The 13,576-nt window shown below is 41.7% G+C and overlaps 1 gene segment (V, D, J or C); it reads left to right on the forward strand.

The window, feature by feature from the left end:
* The first annotated feature begins 2,396 nt into the window (after positions 1–2,396).
* On the forward strand, positions 2,397–6,339 carry LOC308117888 (Ig kappa-b4 chain C region-like). The segment is given in 3 exons: positions 2,397–2,531; positions 4,690–4,771; positions 5,826–6,339.
* Positions 6,340–13,576: the final 7,237 nt, after the last annotated feature.

Raw genomic sequence — 13,576 nt, forward strand, 5'->3', positions numbered from 1 at the left:
ATTTGAGGTTTCCAGATTATTTCCATCAGTTTGTGCTGACGATCAATCTCCACCTCGTACAGGACAATAGTTTGTTCCGACAGGGTAAAGAAGTTAGTCGCTGGGTGGTCAAGTCCCTCACAGAGTCGTGGAAATGGTCACTTCTATCAGTCACTTCTACACCACCCTCCTCCTCTTTAATGTGTGGAGCTTCATGTTCCTCCTGCTCCACACTGGAGCTCATCTTCTGGTGACCAAGTGTTGCTGTGAACTCTCTGGAGAGAAACAAGACAAAAGTCACTGATGTGATGATGTGAATATTCTACAGTGAAGGATGGATGAGACAGGACAGGCTAAAGTTAAAACAGAAATGTTGAAAAACAAAAAGTCTGCTCCTTTCAATACAGCCGACAGCAGCTGTGGGGTTTAAAGAATAAAGGAGAAAAGTGTCTGGATGTGTTGGTGTGTTCTGGTTTGATACGGAAAAGAATCTCAGAAGATCTTCTTGGTCTCAGCTCATGTTTTATTGTCTCGTCAGGACGCATGAATGTTGAAACTTGAACAAGGACTCGAAATGTCGACAAGTGATGATAACAATTAAACTACAACAGGCCCCCAGTAGAGGGCATCACTGAGCAACATTTGTTTGTGGATGAGAGCAGAAGAGCCCTGGAGAAAAGGTTCAATTACATTGAACTTCCTGAGGCGGGGCTCTTCTAACATCGGAGTTATCAGTGTGTGTGTGTGTGTGTGTGTGTGTGTGTGTGTGTGTGTGTGTGTGTGTGTGTGTGTGTGTGTGTGTGTGTGTGTGTGTGTGTGTGTGTGTGTGTGTGTGTGTGTGTGTGTGTGTGTGTGTGTGTGTGTGTGTGTGTTTTGCATTTTTGGCTCTCAATAATTAAAAATTCCAACTGAATCGTCCTCTTCTTTGACGATTACCGTTCCTGTTTGCAAGGTTTCAGCTGCTATTTGGCAGCAATTTATTTTTTACACGTTCCCTGAGGTGGAAGTATGGTTCTGAATTCCTAAGCCTGTAGTCACAGTCGGGAATTAAAACATTGGGCTGTCCTAACATAGGCATTGAGCGCTCATGAGATTTAAAATAAAATCTTAGCACTAAGGTAATCTACAAATGGAGGAAAAAATGAGAAGGGTTGTTAAATACATCATTTCGCCCAAAATAATGGAAATGGTGATGGTTCCAATAAAGCCCAAGATTAAACACGAAAACAGATTTTCTCTTACTGGCCTCAGCCTTTTGTTTCTTCTCATTATCAAACTGAGCATCTGATCACCAAACAGTCATTTTCTATTGTGAATGTCAAGCATGGAGCACGTTAGGTGACATAATGAGATTGCAGAGTCCTGGACACAATGTTACTTACCTCTTCGAGTCATGATATCGGTGCTGCTGACTTCTGTTCTCACAGTTAAGTCAATTAATACGTTGAGTCCAAGCAGGGAGAACTTTTCTTGGGCTTCAATAGACAAAATATCCTCCTCTCGCTAGCTCGGTTTTGCAAACGAATCTGGCATTAACAAAGGTACTTTTGAGTTATATAGCACTCAGAGATCAAAGGAGAGCAAAGGAGATCAAGGGAGAGCAAAGGAGTGAACATTTGATCAAAGAAGATCAAAGGAGAGGCTCTTTACTCAATGTCTGACCTACCTCAAATGTATTAGGGACGTGTTGAAAAATCATAATCTACGAAAGAACTCTGTCTTGTGTCTTTTCTGTCAATAGACTACAAGTGCCATTAACCCCGATCACGAGACTTCGCACCTCTTGAGCCACCTCTCTTAAGACTGCACGACAAAGAAAATGGAGTCTCCGTTTGGCCATCCCGCAGTCTCAACATCATCCCAGAAGCCTTCCTCAGCTTTAACATGGAATGGAACTCAGTATCTGCCTGCATCACCAGCACCCAGCCCACCCTCCTCCAGGCCCTGTCAGCCTAATCGCCTGCTCAGGCAGATCATCCAACGCTCTCTCACACACATCCTGTTTGAAAGGTGAGAATAACTTTACACACTTGTATGAAACCCACAGCCTGTTACCTTTTGATTATCTCCATGGTGTAATTTAAGTTGTTTCTTCCAAAAAGATATTGGCATACACACAATAGAATTTTACGATCAAGTCATAATATGCAACACGAGATGAGACGCATTTGAAATTCATGACCCTCAATTCCAATCACCAGTAAAATTTAAGTTAAAATTTCATTATATGTATGATTATCAGAGTATCCTGACCCACATTTGCAAAAACATTTGACTTTCACCATCATTTATTTTACAATAGTCACATGAAACTCTTGGCAGTTAAATGTGGGCGGCAGTCAAAGGTTGAGTGTTGATGTCACTATTTGTTCACTAACTCTTTTCATTTAAGGGTGTGTGAGTGTGAGGATTTGAAGATGTTAGAGAGTGAAGCTGCCAAACTTGTCGCAAGCATTGAGACGGAGATGTTGGACATTTTCCGAAACACCGACAACAAATACACCAACAAGTACAGAACTATACTGTTCAACATCAGGGACCCAAGAAATGAGGTCAGTTGATCGAACCCCTTTCAGTTTTAGAATCTCCACTCTACAGTTGACCAGGACTCATGATATGGAAGATGAGTTTTGTCCTCTATTCCCATAAATCTTGGGCTGGTTAGGGATTCCCATTGTAGCATTGATGCAAGAATTCATGACTGAGCAAGATCATGACACTGGCTGGTTCTTTGGCCAGTCATGAAAGGTCTAGTTCATTAAATATATTGTTTTGCATACTAAATATTAGCACAGTACTATAAACTCAATCGAAAACACGATCATGACTTTATCTTTGGTGTATCGTTCAGAAAAAGTTATCAAAATGAAAGAGGATGAATATACAGACTCACAAAAAGACCAGGATGTTGTGATGTGCCTCAAACTAGGAGATTATTCAATATATACATTCCATCCATCTTCTTTACATGCTGCCTTCAGTTTGTCATAATTAGACTAAAATATCAACAAAAAAACTGATTTTTATTTCCTGCATGTCAACCTCTCTTCTGTTTATCATACATTTTGAATTGATGCCAGTTGATTTCATATGATCTCAGGTCTGCAGAGTTTGACTTTATCTTGAAATATTCTCTTCTGTCTGATGTTAACACTGACTACAAGGTGTGTGGAGTGGCTTCAGGTTATCAACTGAGGTTTGACTGCTCTATTTTGTATCCTGGTCTAAATGAGCTGTACCTGTTGCTTGCAGTGTCAATACGCTGACAAGTTACATCACGGCCAAGTCTATACTTTAAATGGGCTGACAGAGTCTCTGCATCAAGATCAGGAGTGAATTTAGTGGCTAAAACACTCACCAATTTCATCCCAATCACTTTGATATTTCCATGCACATCAAATAAAATCTCACCACCAAGTATTTACATGTTGAAACACCACCGCCTCTGGTGAAGAAACATCTGATCTCAATAAATAAATTCATTAGTTCAGTTTATGTTAGAGATTTCTAGAGTGTGTGTGTGTGTGTGTGCGTGCGTGCGTGCGTGTGTGTGTGTGTGTGTGTGTGTGTGTGTGTGTGTGTGTGTGTGTGTGTGTGTGTGTGTGTGTGTGTGTGTGTGTGTGTGTGTGTGTGTGTGTGTGTGTGTGTGTGTTCAGTGAAGTGTATCAGTGTGCAGCAGTCAGTTTCTGTTCAGTCTGACTGAGGGAGGTTTTTGTACGACGGTTTTTCACTGTGTGAACACCCACTGACTGTTGATAAGATGAAAACTCTGACAGTAATAAACTGCAGCATCTTCAGCTTGAACTCCACTGATGGTCAGAGTGAAGTCAGAGTTTGATCCACTGCCTGTAAAACGACCTGGAGTCCCTGATGCTCGAGAGCTGGCCCAGTAAATGAGCCTTTTAGGAGGTTGTCCATCTCTCTGTTGGTACCAGGCTAAATGGTGATAAGCACTATAATAAACATTCTGACTGGTCCTACATGTGATGGTGACGGAGGCTCCCAGAGCAGAGCTGACTGCCGCAGGCTGAGTCACTGTGACCTGGCCTCTGGACTCTGAGGAAACACAGACAGAAACATCAAGCAGCCTCATGGTTTTGTGGGCTTCATTTCAGAGGGACGGATGTTGACAGAGGAGAGGAGTTTGATTCTCTGGACTTTACCTGTGAAGCAGCAGCAGAGGAGAGTCCAGATGAGGACGCAGATCACACTCATGTTTCTGATGAGGAGGATTTCTCTGTCTTCTGTTGTCATGAAGGACGGCTGTCAGTCATCCAGTCTTCAACTGTCAGGACTATAAACTCTCCCAGAGCACTGGAGCATGGTGCTGCTGATGCAAAGTGGCTCTATGGAAATGTTCTGACTGACTCCAACAGGGACCTGGATCACTTTCATCTCTCAGTTTCACTCTGGATTCAAACTTTAATGACAATATTAAGGAATTGAACTGAATAATTAAAGATACGTCTGTAGTTTTTACTTTTTAAAAATTTCCTATTTTTGCTGCCAAATCTATTTAGGAATAAATTCCAAAAGATATTATTGAATAAATTGAAAATAATCTTTAAAACAATCTCTATAAATATATGTATTTCAAGTAGACATTGCAGATGAAAGAACTGTTCTCTTGTGTTCCGTTAGGATCAGGTGGTAAAAGTTGTTTTGGTGAGTTTGTTGGTTTCAGAATCAGAGAGTGGCGTCTCTCTACAGTCAGAGGTTTTTGTACAGCGGCTCAATGAGTTTGTATCACTGTGGTACACGTTCGGTGGAGGAACCAGACTGGATGTTGGAAGTAAGTTTATTCTCCTTTAATACTTTCAACTAAATAATTCAAATTCATACATTAAACCTCGGTTTGAATGATTTGAGATTAGAAAGATGTTTTTTTTTCTTAATAATTATTGTAGTGATCAAGTTTTAATCTCCATTGATTTCATGTAGTTTAGCTCAGCTCTGTTTCACTTTAATTTGATCACAGAGAAAAGTTATTAGTTTTAAATTTACACCGGATTAAAATCTCATTAGGATTAAATGACAAAACCAAAGATATTGTCAGTCTTTAAATGTGCTCAGTTAGAGCCTGATGGCTGTGGAACACACTGTTTTAACTCTACCAGTCTCATGTTGAAGCTGTTTTTACACTGACCTGTGTATTTAGGGACATTTCTGGTGCACTGGTCTGTCTTTGGGCTGAGTTTTAGTTGACATGTCCACTGTTTGAAATGTGTTTGTGTTGGAATGTGTGCAGGTTTTATTCTTCTTGTTTTATTGAGTGTCTCTTCATCACAGCTGGATTTATTCTTGGTTCTATAGAATGTTTCCCAATTCTGTTTCTCTTCTTACTTTAAAATGTATTATTAATATTGTTATTTTACAGTAAAATAGAAATACTGATGATAAATGTTGTAAATTTATCAAATCCTCCAAAGAAGTTATCTTTATTTCCTGTGTATTTCATATTTTGCTCTAAATAATTGAAAATATTATTTTAGATTTGAAGTTCATGTTAAAGTTTCCAGTCATAAGTTGTAAAGTGTAAACTTTCTGATAACGTTGATGCAAATGAAGAGTAAACGTTGAGACATCAGCTTGTGTTCCTTCCTGTGTAGTTTGAGGTATTTCAGGTCAAAGTGTTGGATGATTCTCTCTGTGCTGATGTGCATGAGAGGCTTCTTAAAGGGAAGTGAAACAATGTGTGAGTGAGTGACTGCTGGAGCAGAAAAAGCCTCTGACAGCAACTTCTTCCAGGACCAAATCAGCTGTCTCCCACTAAAGCTGTCCAGGTGTGTGCTGGTTGATTGACAGCTGGGTGCTCCCTGTCCTCTAATTTGATTGGTGTCTCCTAGGTGATACCCGCCCCACCCTGACGGTGCTGCCCCCCTCCAGAGAGGAGCTGCAGCAGGGGAAGGCCACGCTCATGTGCCTGGCCAACGAGGGCTTCCCCTCAGACTGGAGTCTGAGCTGGAAGGTGGAGGACAGCAGCAGCAGCAGCAGCAGCAGCAGCTGGGAGGAGAGCAGGAGCCCCGGGGTGCTGCAGAAGGACGGCCTCTACAGCTGGAGCAGCACCCTGAGGCTCCCTGCAGACCAGTGGAGGAAGGTGGGCTCTGTGACCTGTGAGGCCACCCGGGGCTCCCAGACTCCCCTCAGAGAGACACTGAGGAGAGACCAGTGTTCCCAGTCCTGACCGGACTCACTGGGACTCTCACACTGCTTTTACTCTCACACTGATCTCACCTCTGTCATTCACCCTCTTTCACTTTCTTCTATCATCAAAGCAAACTGACTTCATCAATATTCATCTTCTTTCATCATCATCATTTTCTTCAAGCTTTGACAAAATAAAGACAGTTTTCACCTCAATCTTTGGTCTTACATGACTTTTTTACAGCAATAAAATCATCATAACTCCTTCTTTGGAGCAGAAATTTGACTTGATAGATACTCTCAGGATTCCACCTCTTGTTGCTGAATCAATTTTATGTGAAACAGACTCAAAACACACAGTCAGTCAGAGGAAGCTGTGCTCTTCATTCATCATGAGCAAATGTGGTTAAATACAAGTTCAGATAACTTTGACAGTTTACATTATTTAGATTAAGTGTGATCAAGTCCCAGAATTGCCATTTTGGGCATTTTGGCATTTTGAGAGAATATTCCAAGATACAAAAACAACATCATCAGCATACAGGTTGATTTTATGAATTGTTACTTTAGTTAATGAGCAATGTTGGAGCTTCTGTCTCTTCCTGTTGATATCAGGTTAATAAATACTCTGATGAATTACAGTGAACATCCAGACTGTTCTGATTAAACATTTAAACTCTTTGTTTACTACAGAAGATATTAGGAGACGTAGATGTGGACTAAAGTAGATTACATGGAGAGTGATATTTCAGGTAATTTGCATTTATAAGAAACCTAAAAAAAAGTTTTGAGTTCAAAATAAAACTCAAGAGAAATCTTTAAATTGTACATCTTTGCACGACTTATTTCCACCTGAAACAAATAAAATCTCCTCCTTTAGAGATGCTTTGATTTAGTCTGAAGATTTAGCAGAATTAGAATATAAGTATTAAAAAACATCTGTTATTAATCAGAAAGGTCCATGTTCTACTTCAATTGAACTTTATTTATATTTCACCAAATTCAACACAGTCATATCCAGGTACTTTTACTGAGAGAAAGAAAAACATATGTGGATAGAAGGTGAGAAAATGATGAGAGAGAGAGAGAGAGAGAGAGAGAGAGAGAGAGAGAGAGACAGACAGACAGACAGACAGACAGACAGACAGACAGAGATGTTAGTGATATGTTTTGGAGGACAGGGAGCCAGTGGAGGTTCAGGAGGACGGGGGTGATGTGTTCACAGGAGTTGCAGTGGGTGAGCAGACGAGCAGCAGAGTTCTAGATACACCAAAGTTTATTGAGGACTTTTGAAGATGAGCCGAGGAGAATGTTGTTGCAGTCGTGGATTCAGGATGTGATGAATGAGTGGATGAGGGTTTCAGCAGCAGAGGAGGAGAGTGAGTTGTGAAGGTGGGCCGTGTTTTTGAGGTGAAAGAAGGCGGTCCGAGTGATCTGGTTGATGTGTTGTTCAAAGGTGAGCTTGATGTGGAGAATAACTCTCAGATTACAGGTGTGAGGTGACGGAGACAGGGTGGAGTTTCCAGTGGTCAGGGTGAAGTTGTCCATGTGTTTTGTGAGGGATTTAGGTCTCATGATTATCATGTACAATTTGTCATAGTTTAGTTCATGTTTCATGTTTTATCCATGTTTTTATTTCACTGAGGCAGTTGGTGAGGGTGGAGCAGGTTGTTGGGGTGACAGATTTGGTTGAAATGTAGATCTGGATGTTGTCGGCGTAGCAGTGGAAATGTAGATGATGTTTACTGATGATGTTGCCAAGAAGGAGGATGTAGAGGATGAGCAGGAGGGAGCAGGGATGATCAGAAAACTCTCCATTAACTTCCATTACTATGCAGATGATCCACCAATGGATTTCTCTATGAAACCAGATGATACTGATCAACTTGTCAAACTAGAAGCTTCTCTTAGAGACACAAGAGTCTGGATGAATGATCATTTTCTGCTTCTGAACTCAGATTAAACACAAGTTATTATAGTTGTCCCAAATCATCTGAGAGAGAAATGATCTGAACATATAGTAACACTGGATGGTATTACTTTGACCTCCAGTACCACTGTGAGGAACCTGGAGTTACTTTGGACCAGGACTGATCCTTCAGCTCCACATTAAACAATTCTGCAGGACTGCCTTTTGTCACCTGCTTAATATTTCTAATATCAGGAACATGTTGACTCAGAATGAAGCTGAGAAACTAATCCACACATTTGTTCCCTCCAGAGTAACTATTGTAACTCCCTAATATCAGGGTGTCTGAATAACTGCTGAAAGTCTTCCACTGATTCATAATGCCACAGCAAGAGTCCTGACAGGAACCAGCAGGAGAGAAGAACATTTGTCTTCTTCTGGTTTGTGTTTTTCTTTTTTTCTGCTCCTGCTTCATTTCCCCGGCCGGATGGTGTCTTGGTCCAGCTCAGGAGATTGCTGCTTGGACATGCTGTCTTTTATTTATTGTTTTTAAATCTTTTTTTTTTTTTTGCATTTTCACTTTTCTTTTTACAACAAAAGAAAAATGTGTATAAACAGATGGGTTGAAAAGTAAGAGGGTCATTCAACGTAATGCATGATGGGGAAAAGAAAAATAATCACAGTATCAATATTGAATCAATTGAGCTCAATCTGCTTCTACAGCTGAACTAAAGTCCATGACTGTCCGTTGTCCCTTCCCACCCTTTAATTAAAACTTCATTCGAGACACAACTACATAAGGAACACAAATAGTTAAATGAAAAACAGAATTGGATTGGAAAACTAAGACGTAAATAGTTAAGTATGAGAAAAAAGTAAAGAAAACAACAGAAGGAGACCTACAGAAAATAGACGGGGGAGTGGAGGGGAGGCATCTCGTTAGTTCCTGGTTCATAGTAGTATTGGACAGGGGTTTTATAAAGGGTTGCCAGGTTTCATTGAAAACAGAACTTGAGTTTGTGAGTGAAAATGGAATCTTTTCAAGTTTAATGTGATTTAGGACCTCCTTTAGTCAGTTGTTGTGTGTAGGAGGAGAGCATGTTTCCATTTGAACAAGGCCTGGGGCCAGTAGTGTTGACAGGCGATTACGCAGCGTTTTGTCACAGGTAGATTAGCTGTTGTAATTGGGGGCGACCCAAACAGTGCAGTGCAAGGTTCAGGGAAAAGCTCCATCTCAAGCACTGTAGCAAGGGGATCAACAATCTGCTGCCAGAAGCCAGTGAGATTTGAACAGGACCAGAGCATGTGTGTTTGGTTGACAGGTGACTGTTTACATCTATTACAACTGCCACTGGTGCCTGGGTACATTTGTGCCGGTCCAGCAGTTCTGTAGTGCACTCTAAGGAGAACCTTGCATTGAAAGAAGCCGTGCCGAGCACATATTGAGGATGAGTGAACTCACACATGAAGTTGGTCCCATCGGCTGTCTGATATTGACGTTCTTATTTCCTCCTCCCAAGTCTGTTTCAGTTTGGTCATCTGGTTGGAGTTGAGGGAGTCAATGGAGTTGTAGATCACCTAGATGGAGCGTTTCTGTGCAGGGTCGAGAGAGAGCAGTGAGTCAAACTGAGACGCGGGTGGTGGGTAGAGCAGTGGAGGAAGGTGGTTTGGACAAAGTGCCTGGTTAATAGAAAAATTAAGAAGTGAGAGTGAGGTAGTTCAAGCCTGATTGAAAGCTCCATAAAATCAGTAAATATTTTCTTTATAAAGATCAGATAAATAACCATTTATAAAGGTTACTGACGGACAAAACAGGTCCTGAAAGATGCGTACGCCACTTCCCACGCAAAGTTTGTGATCTAAAAAAATAAGCTCTGCGGGAGAATGTGCGTACCGGTACGCCGACTTTGAACCTTGCGCACACACATTTTGGAGACGGTGGAAACTGGCGGTGCTGATTGTGAGGTGGAGAATTGAAGCCAGATTCATCTCATACATTTAATGTCTTCAAATGTCAGACTTATAGATCCAGGTGATCATAAACAGCCGAGCTTCAGTGTTATAGATGTTCCTTTAATGAGCCATTACTACTGAATCAGCAGCACGAGGTTCATATGACAAACTTTCATCTTCAAATGATCCAGAGCGGTGGATAGAACTGACTGATTATCAATTGTGACAAGGTGTTTAACAACCGGCCCCATTGCTAAGAAAGCATATAAATAGCACGGTGACAGTCGTGCATGAAGCTGCACTGTGGATGCGCTGCACCGCCATGCGCTCTGGACGCTCTGCTGCTGGAGACAGACGACCTCCACGTCACCCTCCGCCTCCAACTCTCCAGTGACTGAGGATACAACACAAAGTCCACTGAGCCTTTTTACAAGTCCCTGTTCAAGTATTTCCTTCATACATTTAATAAACAGATAAAAGTGAACTTTATCGGTCCGCTGTGGTCTCCACCAGAAATACACGCTGGCCGTCACAACCATGAGGGCTGTTATGGTGTCCAGCAGTGTGCTCAGGTTCTGCCCCCATGAGGTCACTCTCCTCGGGCCTCCACCTTCAGATCAGACTCTTCTTCTCCACCTCTGCAGTGACTGATCTCTCTGTGGCTGCCACACTGTTTACAGCAGTGACGACGCGCTGCCAATCGCTTGTTTTTACTTTTATTAGTGACTCTACTACCATGACCACCAGTGATGCTGGTTAGACAAGTAATCTAACGCGTTGTTATTTTCAAACCAGTAATCAGATTAAAGTTACTTCTCCAAGTCACTGTGCATTAATATTGTAGCGTCCAGCAGGACGAGTAACTTGTCTGTAAAGCCGCTTTATCATTAAACAGAACCGGCCGCTCGTTCTCTCTCCTCCAAACACACAGGCCGTTTTCCAATACCCATACTCCTCCATACTTGTGCTCTCGTGTACCTGTTAAACGTCATCAGTGGGAGACCAAGTACTGTTTCTATTCTTAGGCCGTTTCTCACCGAGTACACATGGAATACCCGGATGTATCCTCGCTCCGCAAACTTTAGCGAGGATTCATCGAAACAGACCTGTTCAGTCTTGGGAAGCCAATTTACCCGTAATGCATTTGGCAAGAGATGACGGAGGAGATCGCAGAGGGGGAAACACACAACGGTGCGTAAAAGATCTGAAATATTAGCGTCATTGTTTAACAGAGTGCAGTTTTAAGAGTGTTTTAGGCCAGACTATAGTTGTTATAAAATGTTGTTATGAGGTTGATATTTCAAGATCACGTTTACTTAAACATTTGTTCTGAGGTTTTCGGAGATTGTGGATCCAGACTGAGACGAGGCTGGCTGTGGTTCTCTACTGTGGTTAAACATGAGATATAATTGTTTTAGTGTAAATCTAACAGTGTTCATCTACATTTATATTTGCTGCTGAGGGGAAAGATCATGTTTAAAACTATTTAACTTGACTGAGAGGTGAAGGTTCTACTGGCCATAGTGTTTTGTCTCAATTGCACTAAAGATTTCTACCCATCATACTGGAGGTTCTACTGGTTCCACTGGTTCTACTGGAGGATCTACTGGTTCTACTGGAGGATGCTGTGGATTCAAACTAACACCATGCACTATTTGAACCCAGGACTACTGAGGAACCTGAAGCCTGGTCCAGTGGAGAAGAGGAACTCCTCCAGATGAGGATGGGAGTGAGGATTGTTTTTGATGCTTGAATTATTACATGTATATACTTTATTCATACATGTGTTAATAACTTACTGAATTGGTAGTGTGTCATTCTTTTTGTTTTATGTCCTCCTCATAGACCTCATGATTGTTGAAATTCACCCCAGACAATTTCTTCTTTAAAGCAACATTACATTGTTTATCAAATGAAACAGAGAAATGTTCAGTTCTATATTTTACAGTCATAAACAATCATTTACAGTCTGTTGATCTCTCTGTCTTTATCCATCTATCTACATATATTTACACATGAGTAGAGAACATGACTACATGAGGAGAGCTTCCTGTCTAGATGTGGTTCTTCAGCAGCAGACAGCTGGACAGTCTCGCTCGCACATCACTTCCTGCCAGGTCCCTCTGGGCGTCCTCAGTGTCACTTGGTCGTCTCCATCATCATCCCTGGACCTTCCTCTTCCTCCTCCATGATGTCACCCGATGCCACACAGACAGGCAGCAACAAGAGGACGTCTCTCCAGGCTCTCAGAAAGATGGAACACCAGCAGGTTTGACCTGGTGTCTGTTGGGTTTCAACCTGCCTGTCAGTTAAAATTCACATGGAAATCATTTGATATATTTTGATGTAATCATGAATCAGAATTTATTATTTCCTTCGTGTTCATGACTGTTATTATTGAGATAAAGCAGGTTGCCAGTACAGTGATATAATAACTGTGTGCTGCAGGCATGGGTACAGTACTTCCTCCATCACCCAGCAGAAAGTACCTGGTAGATATAGTACTTCCTCCATCAGCCAGCAGAAAGTACCTGGTAGATATAGCACTTCCTCCATCAGCCAGCAGAAAGTAACTAGTAGATATAGCACTTCCTCCATCACCCAGCTGGTACCAGTACTTTCTGGTACATGGAGGATCTGTGCAGGACAAAAGCATCCTGCACAGATCCCCAGTTGCCAATGTACACGTCAATAAACCTCATATATTACAGAGTCTTTTTTAACAACAGGTAGATGCAGGAAAGATTCTACCTTGCTGGCATGTTTCAGCTGCATCTGTAGTCTTCCTCAGAGCTTCATCTGGTTGTGATGACATGTCGGTCTTTATCAGGTGACCGGTGTCACTAAATAAGAGTCTATAATATATGAGGTTTAGAACGACAAAATGAACACAATTCAACTTTCAATAAACCTCCTTTGGTATGACAAATAACTCCACTATGATAGAGGGGAAAAGTTTGTTGTTTAGGTAACAGATGTGTTGTGGCTCTGCAGGAGGAGGAATTAGAACGTGGCTCCATCAACGGCCCCAGCAGGAGGAAGAATTAGAAGGTGACACCATCAACCAGCAGTACAGCAGAATGCCTGATGACCAGCAGGAGGAAGAATTAGAATGTGACACCATCAACCAGCAGTACCGTAGAATGCCTGATGACCAGCAGGAGGAAGAATTAGAAGGTGACACCATCAATCAGCAGTACAGCAGAATGCCTGATGACCAGCAGGAGGAAGAATTAGAAGGTGACACCATCAATCAGCAGTACAGCAGAATGCCTGATGACCAGCAGGAACATCAGTATCAACATAACGATGCTCCTGGAAACCCTGAAGCTGGAGTCACGACACCTCCAGGAGAGAAAGGTTCAAGGATAGGAACATTATGGACCTGTGTATCACTGCAGGGGTTCCTGGGAAATAAAAGAAAGAACTTTAGAATTTTTAAAAACAATGTCATTTTTCTGTGTACATAATGTTTCTAACTTGTGTTTTTACTGTTGTAGGTTCTGCTGAAGTTTATTAAATAAATGTTCCTTTATCTTCTGCTTGATATCTTTCTTTGCTCGATAGTGTAAGCCATGTGTGTATTTATGT

Source organism: Lipophrys pholis (genome assembly GCF_963383615.2).
Source record: "Lipophrys pholis genome assembly, chromosome: 12".
Classification (NCBI taxonomy): domain Eukaryota; kingdom Metazoa; phylum Chordata; class Actinopteri; order Blenniiformes; family Blenniidae; genus Lipophrys; species Lipophrys pholis.